The 14,958-nt window shown below is 39.4% G+C and overlaps 1 protein-coding gene across 3 annotated transcripts in view; it reads left to right on the top strand.

Annotated features, from left to right (window-relative positions):
• Positions 347–14,958, top strand: part of PAK2 (p21 (RAC1) activated kinase 2) — a 107,385-nt gene continuing 92,773 nt past the window's right edge. For 2 of the 3 annotated variants that reach the window (XR_002337855.1, XM_021070136.1), the window contains exon 1: positions 347–689. The gene's annotated coding sequence lies outside the window, so the exon portion shown is untranslated. Of the gene's footprint in view, positions 919–14,958 lie in introns of all 3 variants that reach the window. The other variant, XM_021070137.1, reaches the window with a different exon arrangement.

Below are 14,958 nucleotides of genomic sequence, written 5' to 3'. Positions count from 1 at the left end.
GGCATTAATTTGCAAGGAGGCGCGACTTAATTTAGCACCAAAATACATTAATAAGAGTTGTAGGTAAAGGGCAAAATGGGTAACGGATGAATTCCCAGAAACAAATGTCTTAGAGCAGGTTCATATAATAACAGTTGTCTTTCAGCGTCTTTGGTTGGCACAGACCTGAGTGGAGACAATGCTGAATTACACGAGGCACTGGCTGTCTCTGTCAATAAAAAGAATACTAGAGATGGAGGGAGGGAGGAAAAGAAGAGAGATAAGAGGCACACATCTCTAAACTACAACTCCCAGCAGCCTCCGCGTTTGCCTGCCCACTGGGAGGCGGTGCCTGTCTCCGCCCGGTGGAGCTCCCGCCTTCGGCCCCGCCCCTGCCCGCTCCCCGCCGTCGCCCTCCCCCAGGGTTGTGGCCACGCGCAGCGGCAGCGGTTGTTCCGCTTCCCCTCTGGCCTGGGCCGTCGCCATTGCCGAAGGCTCCCTGCCCTCCCCTCCCGGCGCCCGCGGGGCTCGGCGGCCGCCCGGCCTAGCAGTAGAAGCCGCGGCGCTCCAGCGCGGCTCCACTTCCCGCCCCGCTTCCCCTTCCCTCCCCTCCCCGCCCCGCGTCGCTCTCTTGCTCGGGGCGGCTCCTGATCCCGCCAGGAGCTCGGCCGGAGGCTCCTCGCTGGGGCGGGGACCTTTCCTCGCCTGGGGTAAGTGTGCAGACAGGCCGGGACGCGGGCCGTCGCTCTCCTTCCTCCTTCCTTCTCCGCGGCCTGGCCGGCGCGAGCGGCCCGGGGCAGCTGACCTGCCCCGCGCGGGGCCGGGAAGCCGCCACCTGCGTGCCTGGAGCGGCAACTCTTGGGGCGGTGGCTCATTGTCTGCGCCCTCGGGCTGTTTTCTTCTCCGGTTTTAGCCTGAAATGGGAAGCTTGCTAGGCTGGTGAGTTCTGACTCTTCCTGGACCCGGCCCTGCCCTGAACCGTGTCGCGCCAATCTCTGCTCTCTGTCGATCTCCCTTCCCTCGCGTTTCAGCCTTCTCTTTTTCTCCATTTACTTTAGTGTTCGACTCACCGTTTCGGGGTTTTTAACTCGATTTTTTGTCTCTTACCGAGTTCCAGCCCCACCTTGCTACCTTTGGTCATCCCAGTTTCATTGCTTAGGCATATTGTCTGTAGTCCCCTTACTGGTTTCTAAACTGTAATCTGTGATATCTTCCATATTCCGGATCAGTAGAAACTATAGTTTTCCGAGGGTTTGAGGGCCTCCGCTTGATAACTGAGCTTTCGTATCTTCTCGTGATTCTTTGATCTTCAGCCAGGAGATGAATATTTGCTTCCTTAGGTAACTTAGGTGAAGGTTAGCTTTCACCATGTTTGGCTTTCTTTAAAATAACACACACATGCAAAACGGTACCGAAAATTCCTCAGCGGACTCAACTTTTTGACTAATTCTTTAAAGATAGAGTCATCCAAGAACTGAAGATTGGAAAGCAATTGCCATTGTTGTCAGTTGTCGTGGGGTTGTACCCGTCCTTGTCTCTTATCTTTAATGGAAACACTCTGGACAGTGAGAGCGTGATTTCTTTCCTCCTTGATGAATAATGCCAACTCCCATTGGTATAATTATCACAGTTTTGTCTTACAAGTGATCTATAGTTTTTTGTTTTCTTTTTAAAGCTCTGTTAAAAGACAATCAAAATGGTTAGGCCTAAAATTAGACTACGACGAGCAGTGTTTTGGATCAAGGTTGTGCACGTCACGTTTTTTCCCCTCCTCTGTTTGACTCTTCCGCTCTTGTAAGTAGGCAGGATATTGAAATGTAGAAGAATTTGCTCTGGGGGTTTGTTTTTGTAGGGTTACTCAAAAGAATAACATTAAATAAAGTTAGATTGTGATGAAGGCAGTGAATAGTAATTTTTAAAGCAGGTTAGAACTTGTCAACTTTGCCAGAAGCTCTGCGGCATTTATAAAACACACTTATAATAACTTCTACATGTTTTATATATGTGTATTTAAAAAATATGCATGTGAATGAAAAGCTTTGTTCATGTTCTTCTGCTAAGGGTATTGATTTAAGGCAACTCCTTTCATCCTTAGCTTTAAAATCTTTCTGGTTATTAATTAGCCCAAAACACTGACTTACGTTATGAAAAATGCACCTTAAGATGTTTCTGACCTGTAATATATGGAGGTATTAAACCCCACTTTCAGGTTTTGGTGAAGGAGGTTGACCTAAATTCAGTGAATTTTGTGTTTTCACTAGTTTATTGTTACCTAAACGACTTAGTCCTAAGCTTCACTATTGTCAAATTGGTGGTGTCTGTTGTCCTTACTTCAGTGACGTGCCTTGTTGGCCTAAGGGGTTAAGGTATGGAAGTGCTGGCGTGTGAAACAAGGTCCATTGAAGTCAGCCTCTCTGCCAGTTCTTTCTGTAAGCAGATACTTTTACTTGGGAAGAGTTCTGGGTGTTCTCCCCTTAGGTTGGGGCCTTGATTCCTAGTTTACTTTACCATTATTCAAAGAGAGGGTTATTCTTTGGGGCTTTGTGACATTAAGTACTAACCTGGGAAACCCAAATTCATAAAGTAAGTTTGTGGTAGGAGTCTGTCCACAAAACAAATGAATAGGGGTTTCTTTGGTTTTCTCATTTCTATGATAAGCAGATTTCCAGTAGACATGGTCATCAGTGATATATATGTCTTCTCAATTACACTTTTTTAAAGAGAAAACTTAGAACTTGTCCAAGTGGCTAAGGATAAACTTTCAATTATTTTAAAAGAGAGACCTTGTTCAGACAGCTAGGGATAAAATAAGTAGGTATTAAATTCTCCCCATGTTTAATCTGTCAATATTGATTAACCTAATATTTGAGTGTAACATTTCTTTTGGCTTTCTGAATTGTCTAGTTTTGATTAAAAACGTGAAACTGTGCCTTGTTCAAGTCTTTAAGAATTTGGGGTTCTGATCAGTTTTCAAAAGGCCTTCCAGTTAGAGGGCTAATTGCAGACCACGGGGCAGGGGGGAGAGGGGGTGTTAAGGTGCAGATCTGGGTTGACCCTTATAACCTTCTTGTACCTTGGTAGAAACAGAAAGAGGTGGAAGAAAATAGCCCCTGTTGCCTTAAAGAATTTTGTTTTCTTCTGGGAACGGAGTTGAGTCTCACTGCTTCTTCATTTTAGGATCACTAACCTGAATAAGAATAGTCGGTCTGAACATTCAGGCCAGATTTCAGAGGCCTAGCCTATTATCTCTAAGGTACACTAGTACTTACCGCTCCGTGTATCACAAGTGCTTAGGAGCTGGAGACCATCCTGGCTCTTCTGCTTGACCCCAGGCAAGATACACACATCTTTTTTAAGATGTGTGGGGTTTTTTTAATATGTAAAGTGAGGATTAATAACAGTATAATACATCTCCATAGGGCTATTTAAAGCAAATGATATAATGCAGGGAAAGTACTTAGCAAATGCAATGCTTAAATGCTTAATAGATGTTAGTTAATATTCCATTCTAAAGTAGGTTTTATATTTAATTGCTTCTACAGCAAATATCATACTTCCAAACTTAAAGACTGCTTTCTGAAAGTGGTTGGAATCTCAGGGCCGAGTTTCTGAGACCATAACTTTTACATTAAAAATTACTTTTCAGGAAAAAAAGAAAAGTTTCACTGTTGAAATAAAATGCAGATTATTATTATTTTTTTAAATGGTCACATCTGTGGCTTATAGAAGTACCTGGGCTAGGGCTTGAATCCAAGCTGCAGCTGTGGGATCACTGCATCCTTTAACCCACTGTGCTGGGGCCGGGGATTGAAGCCTTGCCTCCGCAGTGACTCGAGCCGCTGCAATCAGGTTCTTAACCCACTGTATCACTGTGGGAACTTCAAAATACAGATTTTTGAATACATGTTTCTCAAATTTTAAAATAAACGTCTTTCTCATAGAAAATTTAGCAAATAGTGAAAATTATTAAGAAATAGGATAAGGGAGTTCCCATCGTGGCTTTGCGGTAATGAATCTGACTAGGATCCATGAGGATGCGGCATCCATCACTGGCCTCGCTCAGTGGGTCAGGGATCTGGCATGGCTGTGGTGTAGGCCAGCAGCTATAGCTCCAGTTCGACCCCTAGCCTGGGAACTTCCATATGCCACAGGTGTGGCCCTAAAAAGCAAAAAAAAAAAAAAAAAAGAAAGAAAGAAATAGGACAGAATTACTATACAAAAATCAGCCCCCAGAAATAACCACAGACTAGAATAGTGTTGTTTTCCTTATTTTTAAATTAAATTCTAAAAATAGTCAATATATGCTTTTTACAAAATGTTCAAGTCAGTTATTTAGAGTAAAAAGTGAAAATTAATTAATTTCCTTGCTTTCTAGTCCCATTCCTTACAGGTACCCACTGATAACAATTTTGTTTTCTTTATGCAATTAGAAATAAGCACTGTGTGTTTGTAGTTTTACCTTGTTTTTTTTTAATGAAAAATCTAATCATTATAAATACTTTTCCATCTCAGTATATGTAGTTATACCTCATCTTTTTTTTGTTTTTTACCTTATCCATCATACGGTTGTACTTAATTATTCATGGTTATTTGTTATTTCCATTTTCGAGCTACTAAAACCACAACTTTAATGAACTTCCTTATACCTTTGTGCACATGCATATGTATACAAGTATTTCTATGAAGAGGTGTTTTTTTTTTTTTTTTTTTTGGCCACCCTGTGGCATGTGGAGTTCCTAGGCCAGGGATTAGGTCAAAGTTGCAGCTGTGACAACTCTGAATCCTTAACCCACTGTGCTGGGCTGGAGATGGAACCTGCATCCTGTTTCCCAGCACTCCAGAAATGCCACCCATTCCGTCACCACAGTGGGAACTCCCTTAAAGGGGATTCTTAAGTGTGCATTTTAAGTTTTGATAGATGCCAAATTTCCTTCCTAAAAGGCTGTACTAATCTATACTTAATTACGTTGCAGAAGGCCTTTACACATAGTAGATATTAATCCTTTGTTTTCTGTTTAAGATCTTTCCCATTTTGCATTTATTAAAAAAAAAAAAAAAACAGTTTTCTGGGAGTTTCCATGTGGCTCAGCAGGTTAAGGAGTTGTCACTGCAGTGGCTCGGGTCTCTGCTATGGCACTGGTTTGATCCCTAGCCTGGGGATATTCTGCATGCTACAGGCATAGCTAAAAAACAAACAATCTTATGTTTTCTTCTGGTACTTTAATAATTGTTATATTTGAATTTTAATACTTATGGAATTTGTGTGTGTGTGCATGGTGAGTTAAGAGTTTTTAAAATATAAGATAGCTGGAGTTCCTGTTGTGAGGGCTCAGCAGAAATGAATCTGACTAGTAACCATGAGGACACAGGTTCAATCCCTGGCCCCGCTCAGTGAGTTAAGGATCCAGCATTTCCATGAGCTGTGGTATAGGTCGCAGACTCGACTCGGATCTGGTGGTGCTGTGGCTGTGTCGTAGGCTGATTTGACCCCTAGCCTGGGAACCTCCATATGCCATGGGTGAGGACCTAAAAAGACAAAAGACAAAAATGAAATAGTTTGGCTATTGAAATAAAATACAGGTATAAAAATATTTTAGGAGTTTGATATAAAAAATAGCCACGTTATAGGAATTCAAAGAGGAATATTTTAATGGTTTTATTCTAAGTATCTCATCTGAAATGGGGAAACATGCCCCTCTTTGGCTCCTATTTCTTGTCATCTACCTAATTCTTAGCCTTCAAATTCCAGCTTTTGAGTATAGCTTTCTTTGGGAGTCTTTCCTGATCTTCACTATGATTTAAATATTCTTATTGCTTTTATATGTTTTCTTAACATGTTGATTCATAATCTTTATTTGCAGTGTGCTGAAAGAATGAGTTATTCTTCTGGAAATGAGAGTTATTTCTCAATTTTTGTCAGCGGAAACTAATTGAAAGGAAGATGCAAAGAACTCAGTAGTGTTGATTAAAAGTGATACGTATATATACATATACATACAGGGCTCTTTTAACCTGCATTTCTGAGTCCTGCCTTACATCTTTCTGATCAAGTTATTCTGTTACCTTGTAGGTAATTTTTTTTTCATGTAAATTTTTATAGGTTCTGGAAAAATAGAAGGTTTTGTTTTGATCTTGCATTTATTTCTTAAGAACAAAGTCTTTTAAAGTATAATTTCAGCTTTTAAAAAATTAATTCCTATTCCTTTTAATTTTGAGATTATTTCATAATTTATAGGCTTAGAAGCAAAAATGTTATGTAAGAAACATATGAACAAGAGTTGGGGTAGGAGTTCCTGTTGTAGCTCAGCAGTGATGAACTTGATGAGGATGCGGGTTGGATCCATGGCCTCCCTCAGTGGGTTAAGGATCTGGCCTTGCTATGGCGTAGACCAGCTGCTACATCTGGGAGCTTCCATATGCCGCAAGTGTGCCCCTGAAAAGAAAAAAAAAAAAAAAAAAAAAAGGAGTTGGGGTAAAACTCTTTAAACACAATTTCAGATGCTCTAAAGAGCACATTATTAAAGAATAAAAAGTGGCACAGTGGAAACGAATCCGACTAGGAACCATGAGGTTGCCGATTCCATCCCTAGCCTCACTCAGTGGGTCAGGGATCCAGCATTGCCTTGAGCTGTGGTGTAGGTTGCGTTGCAGATGTGGCTTGGATCTGATGTGGCTATGGCTGTGGTGTACACTGCTGGCACCTGTAGCTCTGATTTGACCTCTGGCCTGGGAACCTTCATATGCCACCAGTGCTGGCCTAAAAAGTCAAAAGTCAAAAAAAAAAAAAAAAAGAAAGCAAAAGTAAATACATAAATAAATTGCTTCATTGGCAGGTATAATAGTAGAAATATGGCCAGATGTTTGATAAAGTTTCATTGTTGTAAATCCTTTCTGAACTTTTCTCACCTTCCTACTATTTGAAACTACTCCATTACCCATGGATAACTACTGTTAATAGTTTGATGTTTCTTTAGATTTGTGTTGTACATAGTTTACTCCTATAAAATTGCAATAATATTCTTATAATTTGCTGTCTTTTTTTCTTAATATTAAATCTTGAAAGTTTCCCTCTGTTTTTCTTAAAAATTGTTTTTTAAATGATTTTTAAAAATTTGTCTTACATGCCATTGTACAGCTATGCCTTAGTTTCACTACTTACCTATTGGTAAATGTGTAACTTATTTCCAGTATTTTATATAAATAATGCTATGATGAATATCTTTCTGTTTATCCCTGATTATTATTTTAGAATGTTTTTCTAAAAGTGGAATTACTGAAAGAAATTATTGTACTGGAATTACTGGTAGAATTATTTTAAAATGTTAAATTACTCTTTGGAAAGGTTTGATGTGTACCATCACTAGCATTGTGAATCTCAATTTTGTTACATTCAAACAAAGGTTAGTTTAATTTGCATTTCTTTTTAAAATTATTGTTTTGTTTTTGTCAATTTGATTTAGTTCCATTATTTATGATAAGTACAGAAATAACTAGATTTTTTTTAACAAGTTCATTTTTCTTTTTTTCTTTAAATTTTTAGTTCAGTCTTTAAAGTTACTTTCCATTTACAGTTATTACAAAATATTGGCTGTGTTCCTTTTGTTGTACAATACATCCTTGAGCCTGTCTTACACCCAGCAGTTTGTACCTCTAGAAGTAACTGATTTTTGAGCTCACTGTTATTTTTATTATCTTACTGAACTTTGATACAATTTTATTTACTTTTATTTTCCAAATATATTGTCTTATCTGAAAATAATAGTAACTTTTGCTTCCTTTCCAATAGTTACAATATTTATTTGTATTTTAGCTCTTTATTACATTGGCCAGTATCTCCAAGATAGTTAAATAAGAGAGGTGATAATTGTCTTGGAATGTCTCTGGTATTTTTACAACTAAGGTTGAATGCAGCTGTTGGTTTTGGAAAGAAATTCTTTATTATTTTATTCTGCTCTTTATGAAAAAGAGGAATGAAATCTGAATTTTATCAAATGTTTTTGTAACACCATTTAGTGGGTGATAATTTTTTCTCTTAACTTCTGATAAAAGTATGTCAATAAATTTGCTTAAAACATTCCCAAAGGTACCCCAAGGCATATGTTGTGATGAACCCAAACACCACTCTTGTTAGTCCAGTGTACAGAATTAATTGAAAGGAGAGAAGAAAATCTTACAGAAATTTAGTGTAGTTTATTTTTATTTTTTGTCTTTTTATCTTTTGAGGGCTGCACCCATGGCATGTGGAGGTTCCCAGGCTAGGGGTCTAATGGGAGCTACAACTGCCTGCCTACACCACAGCCACAGCCATGCCAGATTCGAGCCGCGTCTGCGACCTTCATCACAGCTCACAGCAGCTTGGGATCCTTAACCCACTGAGTGAGATCAGGGATGGAACCCACAACCTCATGGTTCCTAGTTGGATTCATTTCCGCTGCACCACTCCAAGCTTGGTTACCTCTTTGACTCAGGAGGTATAGTCCTATTCACTTTCATTGTCAGTGACTTTGGGGTTTTAAAGTAATTTTTATGGGAGTTGTTTAGTGGTACAGTAGGTTAAGGATCTGGCATTGTTACTGCAGTGGCTTGGGTCGCTGCTGTGCTGAGGGTTTGACCCTTGTTCTAGGAACTTCCACATGCCATGGGCATGGCCAAAAAAATTAATAAATAAAGTATCTTTTAAGTTTACTGAAGGTTTTTTTGTGACTTAAAGCATAGTCCAATTTGCTAAATGTTTTTGGAAAACTTAAAAAGAACATTTTCTGTTTGCGTGTACAGTTTTTTTGTTTTGTGTTTTTTTTGGCTGTGCCAACAACATACAGAAGTTCTCAGGCCAGGGATCAAACCAGGCACCACAGCATTGACAATGCTGGATCCTTAACCCACTTTGCTACAAGAGAACTCCAAGCATGTGTAGTTTTATATACACACATGTATCTGTCAGTTGAACTTAATTCAAGATGTCATAGTTGATTTATTAATTATAAGATTTAATCTTTTTAAAAATTCGTATTATACTTCATTTACAATGTTCTGTCAATTTCTGCTGTACAGCAAAGTGACCCAGTTATACATTTATATACATTCTTTTTTTTTACATTATCCTCCATCGTGTTCCATCACAAGTGATTAGATATAGTTCCCTGTGCTATACAGCAGGATCTCATTGCTTATCCGTGCCAAATGCAATAGTTTGCATCTACTAACCCCAAACTCTGAGCTCTTCCCACTCCCTCCACCTCCCTCTTGGCAGCCACAAGTCTGTTCTTGAAGTCCATGAGTTTTCTTTTCTGTAGATAGGTTCATTTGTGCCATATATTAGATTCCAGGTATAATTCACTTAGTAGGAGAGTCTCAAGTTTCATTGATGTTGCTGCAAATGGCAATAGCATTTGCCATTGTGAAATTATTTTGTTCTTTTTTATGGCTGAGTAGTATTCCATTGTGTATATGCACCACATCGTTTTAATCCATTGATCTGTTGATGGACATTTAAGTTGTCTCTGTGTCTTGGCTATTGTGAATAGTGCTTCAATGAACATAGGAGTGCATGTATCTTTTTCACTGAAAGTTTTATCTGGATATATGCCCAGAAGTGGGATTGGTAGTTTAATATTTAGTTTTCTGAGGTACCACCTTACTCTTTTCTATCACGGTTGTACCAATTTCAGTTCCCACCAACAGTGTAGAAAGGTTCCTTTTCTCTACAGCCTCTGCAGCATTTGTTATTTGTAGATTTATTAATGATGGCCATTCTGACCAGTATGAGGTGGTACCTCTGTGTAGTTTTGCTTTGTATATCTCTGATAATTAGTTATGTTGAACATTTTTTCATGTGCCTGTTGGCCATATGTGTGTCTTCTTTGGAGAAATGTCCATTTAGGTCTTCTGCCCATTTTTCAATTGGCTTTTTTTTTTTTTTTAAACTATTGAGTAGAGTTAGTCTTTTTTTTTTTTTTTTTTTTTTTTTGTCTTTTTGCTATTTCTTTGGGTTGCTCCCGCGGCATATGGAGGTTCCCAAGCTAGGGGTCGAATTGGAGCTGTAGCCACTGGCCTACGCCAGAGCCACAGCAACGCTGGATCCGAGCCGCGTCTGCAACCTACACCACAGCTCACGGCAACGCCGGATCGTTAACCCACTGAGCAAGGGCAGGGACCGAACCCGCAACCTCATGGTTCCTAGTTTGATTCGTTAACCACTGTGCCACGACGGGAACTCCAGAGTTAGTCTTCATTAAGTTTTTTGTTCTTTTTTGAATTAAAAATAATTGACTTACAATGTTGTGCCAGTTTTTGCTATACAGCAGAGTGACTCCATTGTATGTATATATATTCTTTTTATATTTTATTAAGTTTATAATCTTCATCTGTCAGAAGACTAAGAGGTAGCATTGTTTCTGAGAAGCTTCGTTTTTTGTGGGGGAGAGGGGCTCTTTATACCTGAATACTATCTTCCTTTCTTATGTCACTATGTCCTGGATCAGCCATCTAAAATAGCCTCCATTCCCCCCAGTCAGTATGTAATTTCTTGCCCCTCTTGTGTTTTTCTAAAATTATTTTTTCATTTACTTGTTTCTTTATTTCTTTCCTATTACTCTATTCAGAATTTAGAACAAGTAGGTATACAGTAAGTTTGTGTTTATTGAGTAAAGTGTCTTTTTAAAAATTTCTAGGAGTTCCTCTCGTGGCTCAGTGGTTAACGAATCTGACTAGGAACCATGAGGTTGCGGGTTCAATCCCTGGCCTCACTCAGTGGGTTAAGGGTCCGTCCGGTGTTGGCCGTGAGCTGTGGTGTAGGCTGCAGACGTAGCTCGGATCCCGTGTTGCTGCGGCTGTGGTGTAGGCCAGCAGCTACAACTCTGATTCGACCCCTAGCCTGGGACCCTCAGCATGCCACGGGAGCCGTCCTAGAAATGGCAAAAAGACAAAAATAAAAATAAATAAAACAATAAAAATTTCTAATGACTTTTATTTTTAAAAAGTTAATAGACTTTATTTTATGCAATTTTAGGTTCACAGCAAAATTGAACAAAAAGTACAGCGTTCCCATATACCCTGATCTTCCTTCTCCCTCAGCTTCCCATACTATCAATATTCTGCAATGTGTTGGTACATCTGTTGTGATTGATGAACCAACATTGATACATTGTTATCAAAGTCCATAGTCCATTAGGTTTCACTCCTTTTTTTTTTTTTTTTTTTTTTAATCTTTTTTACAGCCATACCTGCGGCACATGGAAGTTCCTAGGCCTACACCACAGCCATGGCAGCATCAAGTCCCAGCTGCGTCTGCAACCTACACCACAGCTTGCTGCAACACCAGAGCCTTAACACATTGAACAAGGCCAGGACTTGAACCGGCATCCTCGTGGATGCTATGTTGGGTTCTTAGCCCGCCGAACCACAATGGGAACTCCCTAGGTTTCACTCTTGATGTACATTGTTTGGGTGTGGACAAATGGTGGATAATGACATGTATCCACCATTACAGTATCATGCAGTGTAGTTTCTCAGCCCTCAAAATTCCCTGTGCTCCACTTATTCATCCCACCCTTCTCCCTAACCCCAACAACCACTGACACTTTAACTGTTTCCATAGTCTTACCTTTTCCAGAATGTCATATATGATAGTCTACAATATGTAACCTTTTTAACTTGACTTCTTTCACATAACAGTATGCGTTTGAGTTTTCTTCATATCTTTTCATGGCTTGATAGCGCCTTTCTCTTTTGTGCTAAATAATACCTCATTATTGGGATATATCACAGTTAGTTTACCCGCTTACCTGCTGAAGGACATCTTGTTTGCTTTCACGTTTGGCAATTATGAATAAAGCTGCTATAACCACCCATGTTTGTGTTTTGTATGGACGTAAGTTTTCACTGATTTGAGTAGCAAGGAATATGTGTGCTGGATTATATGCTAAGAATATTTTTAGTTTTGTAAGAATCTGCTAAAACTGTATTTCAGAGTCATTGAGTCAGAGTTCCCATGGTGGCAGAATCTGACTGCAGTGGCTTGAGTCACTCTGCAGAGGTGAGAGTTTGATCCCTGACCAGCAGTGGTTTAAAGGATCCAGAGTTGCCACAGTTGTGGTGTTAAGTCCCAGCTGTGGCTCTGATTCATTCCCTGTCCCAGGAACTTCCATATTCGGTGCAGCCATTAAAAAGAGGGAGGCGGGATTTGAACCATTTTGCTTTCTCACCGATAGTGAATGAGAGTTCCTGTTGCTCAGATACTCATCAGTGCTTTGGATTTTAGCCATTCTATCTCATTGTTTTAATTTGCAGTTCTCTAACTACATATGATGCTCGGCATCTTTATATGAGATACTTCTTTTGCAAACATTTCTTTCTCACTCTTTAACCTGTCTTGTTCCCTTAACCTTAATGATTTTTGTCATATTTTTGATGCAGTATTGTTGATGCATATAAAGTTCTATACTGCAAAAGATCTGCAATGTGCCTAATCAATAGAAATGTAGTATTTAATCTTTCTGAGTCTATTTTACTTATCTTAAATTCCTATCTATACGGTTGTTCTTTGTTCACTAAATTATTATGTAGTTTTGTCGTTCCATGCCATTTTTAGTTGTCTCTTTTAAATTACATATAGTTTATTTTTATTTTATTTTATTTTATTTTTTGTCTTTTGTCTTGATAGGCATCTGGAGGTTCCCAAGCTAGGGGGCTAATTGGAGCTGCAGCTGCCGATCTTATACCACAGCCACAGCAATGCCAGATCCCAGCCATGTCTTCGACATGCACCACAGCTCACGGCAACACTGGATCCTTAACCCACTGAGCAAGGCCAGGGATCGAACCTGCAACCTCATGGTTCCTAGTCGGATTCATTTCCGCTGTGCCACGACAGAAACTCCCAGTTTATTTTTATTTTAATCTAAAAAGAATACTTAAAATATTTATGTGTATGGTCATTAATTCTGTTGGATGTGTTTCTGTCATTTTATTTAATGCTTTGTTTTTTAATGATTCATTGCTACTGCTTCTACATTTTTGTAAAATGGTACCTAATGTAAAGTTAACATCTTAACCATTTTTAAGTAAATTTGACCCTTGAACAAATGGCTTTGAACTGCGCAGGTCCACTCATACACAGAGTTTTTTCAGTAGTAAATACTACAGTCCTACACTCTCTAAGGTTGTTTGAATCCTAGGATGCAGAATTGCAGATGCAGAGGAACTTTGGATTTGGAGAAACCATGTATGTGGAGAACTGGACTATAAGTAATACTCAGAGTTTCAGCTGTGTGCAGTGTCATGCCCCTTACCCCCAAGCTGTTCACAGTCAACTGTATACAGTTCTTTGGCATTAAGTATGTTTACATCGTTGTACAACCCTCATCACTGTTCATCTCCAGAATTTTTCCATCTTCCCCAGCTGAACCTCTGCACGCCTTAAACACTTAACTCCCCATTTCTCCCTACCCACACCTCCTGGTGACTCTCTTTAATCTACTTTCTCTTATAATTTGCCTATTGTAGATGATTCGTGTAAGTGGAATCATGCAATATTTGTCCTTTGTGTCTGGCTTATTTTACATAGCATGTTTTCAAGGTTCATCCATGTTATAACATGTATTAGTACTTAATTATGATCTTATCCTACCCTGGTTTCTAGCATGTGCTACTGTTCCAGCCTTGTACCCACAACACAACACTGCTAGTATGACTACACCTCCCAGGAAGCCATGTGCTGATCCAGGTTTTTCTGTCCTTTTATTGGACAAAAATGTTCACCTGAAAGTTACATATACACAGGTACATAGATACTAGCTTATTTTCTGAAACTTGCATGAGTCTTCTAAATGTATGTGGGAAGATCAGAAGGGACAATAAGAACTCACGCAAGCCACCTCTATGTAAGAAATAGCTTAGCGGAGTTCCCATTGTGGCTCAGCAGTAACGAACATGACTAGTATCCATCCATAAGGATTCAGGTTTGATCTCTGGCTCTGCTCAGTGGGTGGGTTAAAGATTCAGTATTGCCGTGAGGTGCAGTATAGGTTGCAGATATGGCTTGGATCTGGCATGGCTGTGGCATAGGCTGGCAGCTGCAGCTCTGCTTCAACACCTAGCTTGGGAACTTCCATATTGCTGCAGGTGTGGCCCTAAAAAATACACAAAAAACAAAAAACATTGCATAGGATGGATCAGATAAAGTGAAATTAATTAAAAAAGAAAAGAAATGGCTTAGCAAGAGTGACCGACCTGATTGTTTCTTTGAGCTAGACTTTGGGTATCCAAATAAAAGGAGTGGTGAGCTACCAGAGGTGATGAGCTATCTATATCTTCTTTTAGGCAGATGGTCAAACTTTGTTTTTTGAAGCTGAGCATGGATGGGTTATATCAAAGATTGGATATAAATTGTCTTCATGGAAATTTGGGGTAGACTACATGGTGACTTCTGATTTTATACCATTTTTTATTAGAATAAGCTGGTTTCAATTTTTTGTTTAACTTAGATAAGCACCTGAGTAATCAAATAATCTGTAGTTGTCTTTCATTTTTCAGTATAAGGTCTTAGATTGATAGATTGTCACTTTGTAGGAGAATGGTCTCAATCCAATTTGCATCTTTTTGATGTTGAATACTTCTCGTATATATACAGTTCTCTTACGTAACAATTTTTTTTTTTTTTTTGTCTTTTCTAGGGCTGCACCCACGGCATATGGAGGTTCCCAGGCTAGGGGTCAAATCAGAGCTGTAGCCACCGGCCTACACCACAGCCACAGCGACGCCAGATCCGAGCTGGTTTGCAACCTACACCACAGCTCACGGCAACACCGGATCCTTAACCCACTGAGTGAGGCCAGGGATTGAACCCACAACCTCATGGTTCCTAGTTGGATTCATTAACCACTGAGCCACAATGGGAACTCCTGCTTAATAATTTTTTGACAGGAGTGCAGAAGTGATCTGCATTCAGTAGAAACCATACTTTGAATTTCCATCTTTTCC

Source organism: Sus scrofa, chromosome 13, assembly GCF_000003025.6.
Source record: "Sus scrofa isolate TJ Tabasco breed Duroc chromosome 13, Sscrofa11.1, whole genome shotgun sequence".
Taxonomy (NCBI): domain Eukaryota; kingdom Metazoa; phylum Chordata; class Mammalia; order Artiodactyla; family Suidae; genus Sus; species Sus scrofa.
This window is presented reverse-complemented; position numbering and strand designations above follow the sequence as displayed.